Raw genomic sequence first — 7,492 nt, 5'->3', positions numbered from 1 at the left:
TCAACTATAATTATATATATACATATAGTCTCGGGACATGGAGTAGAGAGCGGGAACGGATTCAATGGAATTGTAATAGATAAGCATGATATCGGGAGTGGGAGGGCAATAGATGGGGGGAGGGGTGTTGTTACCTGGTGAGGGTGAAAAAGGGTAACTATTGTATTGTTCTGTACACCTGAAACTAACAATAAAAAAATTGTCATGAGGATGTAAAGTACAGCATGGAGAATATTGTTGATAATGTGCAACAGCTATGTATAGTGGCAGGTGGTTACTAGACTAATCGGAGACATCACTGTATAAATGATACAAATGTCTAACCACTAAGACAACTGGAACATATATAAAATAATACTGAATATCCACTGAAACTGAAAAAAAACTAAAAAGGAGAAGTCATACCACTCAACAATTTAAAAAAAAATCTAATTTAAAAATGGGAAGCAGACCTAACCAAACACTTTTCCAAGAAGACATACAAATGACCAAGAAGAAACATATGAAAAAAATGCTCAACTTCACTAGCTATTAGGGAATGCATAGAAAAACCACAATGGGATATCACCTCACACCTTTCAGAATGGCTATTAGCAACAAAACAAGTAATAACAAGTGTAGGAGTGGCTGTGCAGAAAATGGAACACTCACACACTGCTGTTGAGGATGTAAATTGGTACAGCCACTGTGGAAAATAGTATGCAGATAGGCCTGAAAAGATTAAGAACAGAGTTACCAGATAACCCAAAAATCCCTCTTCTAGTATGCACCAAAAAAAACCCCAAAATAAATGGGAGCCCCCATTTCTGGAGATGCTATCATTTCTCCCCAGGCTACAAAATCACAGGCCTAGATTACTGGAGTAGAAAACTCAAGTGTGAAACAGTTCCTGATAAAGAGGGTTTTAAAACAAGAAGGGGCTATGGGACCCTGGTCTTCACTTCCAGGAGAACGAGGGATGTGGGCACAGGATGTCAGTGTCAATATTCAGCTCCAGGACTCCTCTGGGCCTGTGCTGCCCTCCCCGTGCTTCTTGGCGTCTCCTCTGAGCTGACAAGGTGAGGCATGGCACCTAGGGGGACCTGGCCGCCTGGGCATGAGCAGTCCTGATGATTGAAATACGACACCAGCCAGCAGGGATGTCCCAGCCCCTCTCCGCATGCCCATCTCCCACAGGATCTGGTGCCACTTCTGCCCTACTCCTCTGGCCTGGCAGTTGTCCCTCCAGGAAGTTAAGTAATTAAAGAGGCGGTACCAACATCACATCCAGAAAAGGTTGCCACCTGACCCGGTCAACACCAAGCTCCCCACGTTTCTGGCAAATGCTCTGTGAGCTCATAATATTGCCATTACCTGCAGCATGCCTTTGGCCTGGCACTCCCATTTCCCTCTCTCTCCACAGGGATAAATGTTTCCTACCTCTAATCTTCAAACTGGACTCAAATGCCACCCCCTCCAGCCTCAAGTCCACTTTAAACCAATCTCTCCCTCATTGGGCCTTTGGAATGTTACCACATCCTAGCTTGCCTCTTTCTTCCCTCAGTGGGCATTCTCTCCGGTTCTCCTGATGTATCCCGCATCTAGCCTAGTACCTCTGCTACCAATGGCCCGCTGAATATGGTTAAGTGTCCAGATGATTTGTAAAACAGACTAGAGGCAGGATGTCCTGTTCCTCCACTGTTTGCTTAACCTCACATTTTTACAATGAGTTCCTCTGAAAAATAAGCTCAATCCTTTCAACAATAAAGCAAACTCCCTTTCTCTTATCCCTAGGTTGCCAACTCACAAACCAAGATGAATTACTCAACTGGAAAAATCACAAACTGCTCTGTGGTCTATTGGTCTTTTCGGGACAGATGCCCTCAGGACAAGACCTGAAGTTTAGTTTTATTTAATCTCTCCTACTCTGAGATTCAAACTTGAGGCTCACAAAGCCCAAATGCCACACACCTGGCTCTGGAAGCTATTCCCAAGCTACTTGCAATCTTCAAGGTACATCTCACCTTCTCCAAGATAAAAGGTGTCAGGGGAGAAAAACAAAACTCTATTGACCAAGCAGGTGAGAAAGCAGATGCGAACAGGCCAGGGAGGGTGAATGACAGCAACACAAAATAAGCCAGAAGCAAAATATCCCTGAAACCAGGAAAGCCGTGGGGGCGTGAAGAGCTGACAGAGAGCAAGCCAGGGAGGGGACTCGGCATGCCTCACCTTCCCCTCGTTCAATGGGGGCCGCATGACCCCATTGGAATGGTTACGGTCAGACACCAGCACCTTCAGAATGTCCTGAATCTACAGAAGGCGGAAAGGGAAAAACAAGGGTAGGGACAGAGAGAGAAAGTGGCTTGGAAAGAGGTAATAGGAGCAGGGAAGCAAGAGGAGACGGGTTCTGGGAAACAGAACGCTGAAAGAGAGAGAAGGTCAACACCACAGCCTGTGCCATATTTCTAAACAGCCACTTTGCTGCCTTGCCAGAGGCAGAAATCAATGCCAAGGAACAAATGGAAAACTCCCCTGAACGATGCACTCACATAGAGTGGAGTTGCCTGACCAGTGAATATGCCCATTAGACCCTCCCCTTGGCCCAGGCTGCTAAAGACAAACCTGGCAGGGCTCCAGACCCTCATCATGTCCATTTAAAAACCAGACTTCCAAGTAAAGGTTCGCTTGAACAAGGGATTACCGTTAACATATAAGTTTGAAAAATATTATCTGATCTTTCAGATGAGGAAACAGAGGCCCAGGGAAGGCAGTGCTTTTCCTGAGATCACCCAGCAAGCTGGTGGCAGAGGTGGACTCGAAACTCCTCATCCAGTGCCTGGGGCTCTCTCCTCACCAAACCTGGGGGCTGCTCTGGTGCTTCCTAAAGGGAGAGCCTGAAGGCAAGTGGCTTCCCCTTGAGGCTGGGGATACGGAAAACCACTAGAGCAGTAAGTCCAATAGCGACTACCCTTTACTGAACGTTTACTCCTCACCAGGCTCTGTGTTAAGGGATGACTATAAACACAACAATCTCATTTAAAGTTTGTAAGAGTAAGACAGTATTTACCTGGGTTTTACTGATGTGGAAACAGAGATTCAAAGAGTTGAAACCATTTTGCCCAAACCATAACCCTAGCAGAGGGAGAGACAGGATTTAAACCCAGCATTCTTAACCAGTACCTGGTCAGATTCTTCCACAATCGAACCACTACCCTCTAGGCCTCTGAGCACTCCTATCCCCAGTAGCTTGGCCAGCCAAGACTCACCTCCTCAGGCAAGTGACAACCACAGATGTGGTTGTCTCAGGGTTACTGCCATGTTTATTCTTCCTTTTCTTCTTAGCTTCTGAATAAACACCAAGCTTGTTCTTCTACAGACATTCTCTCAGCTGCAGAAAGTAAAAGCAGTGAGACTCACAAGAAGTATATTCACACCCTGTATTCACACACTACTTGACAGTTTACAAAATACTCATCTTCGACGTTTGATTTACTGCCACAACAAACCTACAAGGTGTTGCAATACTCACTTCATGAATGCAGAAATGGACAGATAACATAGTTTTTTAAAAAAAGGCAATCATGGAATTTAAATTCAGGGGTAATGCCATAAATCTGTGGCTTCCAGGGGGGCAACATCAGAGGCAGAGGTTAGAAAGGAAACCTTTAAGTGATCAGACACGTGGGTCCTTTCTTATACATCTGTTCGTGACGCACACTGTCATGTCTCAAACTGTGACATCAATGCAGCGCAATGGCAGAAGGCAGCCGAACACACCCCACTAGTGAATTTGGGATGGTAACAAAGAAAAGACAACTCAAGCACCATTTCAGAGAGGAGGAGTCTATTAAAATCTTACAAATCTACGTAAACGTCCTCTTGAAGTATACTGATATGAAAGGGTTTTTCGCTCTCAAGAGACTCCAGCAAAACCGATGCTTCAGTCCCATTTTTATCTTGTGGCACTCAGAGCCCCCGATGTTTCAATGATGACTTGGGGAAGATTCCCAGCTATGAACTGCAGGTTCATGGGATCCGCTCCATGGAGAATAAGTAGATCTCACACCAAAGAGCACTGACTGAGGGCCACTTTGGTCTTAGGATCATAGCACATGATTAGACTGTGAAGTGGAGAACTCAAGTGAAAAATGAGAAACTCTCTCTGGGAAGTAGAAATGGGGGAAAACCAAACTAAACACATTCTCCCCATTGCCACCCAGAGATGTGGTCAACGTTTTCAGATCACAGGTGTAAGGGAGGCTTTTTACGCTGTCAGTGTCTAAAGGATGGGGTACAGTCTACAGTCTACAGTAAGCCTGAAACCTCTCTGACCTAGGTCCCATGATCCCGAGTCCCCTTCAAGCTGCAAGTCAGTGCTGCGACCCCAGAAAACGGACAGGGAGGGAAAAACACTAGGGGACTAAGTCATTGAACACCCACTTCGCGGCTGGAAAGATGGTTCCGAGGGTGACTGTGACGTATCTACGTATTCCACTCTTCCCTATGGAGGCCCAAGTCCCCACTCTGGCCGTTGGGTAAGGGAACTCAGGGCCCCAGGAGTGACGTCCTTAGCAACTGGGAGTCCAGGGAGCCTACGGAGGTCAGGAAGCCCAAGAGGTCGCCCTTGGGCGGCAAGGAAGCTAGGGCCGAGCTGGGAGTTCTGGGCGTTACCAGCCCAACGTCACCTGGGAGCCAAGAGTCAGGGCAGGGAATGGGCTGCCGGGATGGGGCATGGGCTTTGGGGCGGGGGGTACTGGTGAGAAGATTTGGGTGGGGAGCCAACAGGTCCAAGGGAGCTGTGACCCGGGACGTTTTACCTGTTTCTTGCCCCAGCCAGTAGTGTTTCTTCCGACACATGGAGTTGCGGGGGCGGGGGAGGCGGGACCATTCCAGCGAGGTCCCTACACCCAGTTCCGTTTACTAAGTAGAGAAATTTTTTAGATCTCACTCATCATTCATTTCAATATTCACATTCTATGTATTTTCTCTTGGTCCACAAACTGACTCGAATGACTTACATTATCCCACCATTTAAAGAAAAAAGCTTCCGCAATGATTTTAAACCATGGAGCAATCTTAATTTCACCACTGGCTGTGCTTTCCAGTATTTCTTTCATTTCTTCCTTTGACACATAGCAATAGCTTTTAATCTCATTGCTATCTGGGTTCAAAGTTAAGTTCTTTCTCACAGACAAGATGTAATCAAGTTCATGTTCTCCCAGATACCATCAGATTATGCCTTGAAGTGAATCAGTGTTAGATACTTAATTTCTTCCGGAGGAACCTGTTCCTGGGAAATTCCCAGTTCAGCCTTTGAATGCCTCTGTGCTGCTCATTTTCCTCTAATCGCATCATTTTCTTCAAGCTCTGTAGGGATGCTTAAGGGATGACTACAGCAAGTATTGGTAAAACAACCTGGAAAGGTGATTTTAGCATCCGATCTCTGCTGTAGCACGAGCTTATTTTCCGTGTTGAATAAGAAGACACTAAATGCACGATGCAATAATCCTTTCTCAATGTTTTAATTCAGGTGACAATTATTTTTGGTCTCAGCCCCAATCTTCTTGTCATTTTCATTGATAACTATGCATATCTCTGCCAGGAGCTTAACCTGTTGCTCATCCAGGCTGTCAGTAGTGATTTCCGGCATAGTTATGGGATGTCTGCTCTGTCCTGGAACACTGAACCCCTGGCTGTCTGCAACATGTGGGTCTGCCTCACACGCCTTCCACAGGCTGCACCTCAACCCAGGCCCCGCCTCCTCGTGCCCCTCTACCCATCATCTGCTCCCGTGCCAGTGCATGCTACATATCCGTTGGCCTATCGCGCACAGCTCACACCTGACGTCACAATCGCGCGTTGGCTCCACGCCCGGTTCTCCAAGGCCTGCTCGTTGGACTGGGCACGGAGAGGGCTTCAGGTTGAGGCACAGGTGCCCTTACTCTGTCATTTATTTTCCTCAGAAAAACGGTGGAAGCACCTGCCAGACTCCTTTTGAAATGGTGGGCGGGTCTGGATGCTCACTGGAGGATGTCACCAGGCTTTTGAGGAGGTGAAAAGACCGCAAATATATCTTTGTTGGTCTTTCTTAACTTCCTGTCGCACCCAATCCAGGCAGTCCGACAAGGTGCGCTGGAAACAGCAGCCATGTCCCTAACAATGAACCACTCTGAACCCCAAATCCAAGTGCAACCCCGACCTAAACCCGAACCCTGTCCCTAACTCAAACCCTGATCCTCACACTGTCCCTGTCCCTAAACCTAAATTAACTACCTTTCAATGAACCCTAAACCTGTCCCTAAATTTGCCTCTAAACCTAACCCTAAACCTGTCCTTTACCCTGTTTCACACCCTAAAAGCTGAACAGTGTCCCTAAGCCTAACCCTATAAATAACCCCAAGCTTTGCCATTCCCCCCACGTTTCTAATTTTAATTCTAACCCTAAATCTAACAGTAATTGAAATTCAAAACGTTTTATACCTAACCCAGTCTCTATCACCTCAACCTATCCCTTTCCCTAATTCTCACCCTAATGAACCCTGTCAAACACTAAATCTGTTTCTAACCATAACTCTAACACTGTACCTAACTCTACTCCTGTTTTTCACCTTAACCCTAACACTGTCTCAAACCTAACCCTATAATCCTGTACTAACCCAGTACCCTAACATCAAACATAACCATGTCCCAAACACTAACACCAAAACTCTACCTAACTGCAACCCAAACACAAACCGTAATCCTGACTCTAACGAACCCTAACACTGTCCCTTACCATAAAACCCTAACATATCTCTTACCCGTAAAAACTAACACTGTATCTAATCCTAAACCTAACACAGGCCGCGAACCCTGAAACGAAAAACCTGAACCCGTTTTTTAACCTTAACCCTAAAACCATCCCAATCCTTCTCCTCAGTCTCTCTATAACACTGATCCTAACAAACCCTAAGGATGTCCATAAAACTAACCTCCACAGAATGTGTAGCCAAACCGCTAACCTGAACAGGTTCCTTAATGGTAACCGAAGTCTGTTTTTAAAACTGTCACTAACCTCATACTTCCCCGTAAGTCTAACAGTACCCATACCCTTAACTTTAAGAATACCTCCAAAACTAACACTAGCTCTATCCCTGACACTATGCCAGGGACTGATGGACACACCCATAGCTGTGAAAAACACTGCTTCATCCTTAGCAAGGCTGGTGCAGCTCATCAGCATATGGAGGAGGTTTCCAGCACCCGCAGGTGGTTTCAATACACTGGCCACTCAACATCTTGTGTCCAAGTCATTGGTGCTAACAATGGACAGCTGGAGCATAGAAATTTCCCTACCTGAGGCTTACACCATCCCCTTTTCTGCCCCCACACAAGCACAGCTGTATAAAGGAACCACAGCTGGTAGACTGATTCCAATTTTCTCCCAAAAGAAGACAGAGCTTTTGTCCACCTTCCCCCGCATTCAAGTATAACTTTTTTTAAATATTTTTTTTAAAGATTTTTATTGGGTAAT

General features: G+C 46.0%; 1 pseudogene; it reads right to left on the bottom strand.

The window, feature by feature from the left end:
• Window positions 1-4,946: 4,946 nt before the first annotated feature.
• Window positions 4,947-5,672, bottom strand: LOC109388955 (isopentenyl-diphosphate Delta-isomerase 1-like; annotated as a pseudogene).
• Between the last annotated feature and the right edge of the window lie 1,820 nt (window positions 5,673-7,492).

Source organism: Hipposideros armiger, unplaced genomic scaffold (assembly GCF_001890085.2).
Source record: "Hipposideros armiger isolate ML-2016 unplaced genomic scaffold, ASM189008v1 scaffold_213, whole genome shotgun sequence".
NCBI classification, from domain to species: domain Eukaryota; kingdom Metazoa; phylum Chordata; class Mammalia; order Chiroptera; family Hipposideridae; genus Hipposideros; species Hipposideros armiger.
Note: the sequence above shows the minus strand (reverse complement) of the source record. Positions and strands in the feature narration are given on the sequence as shown.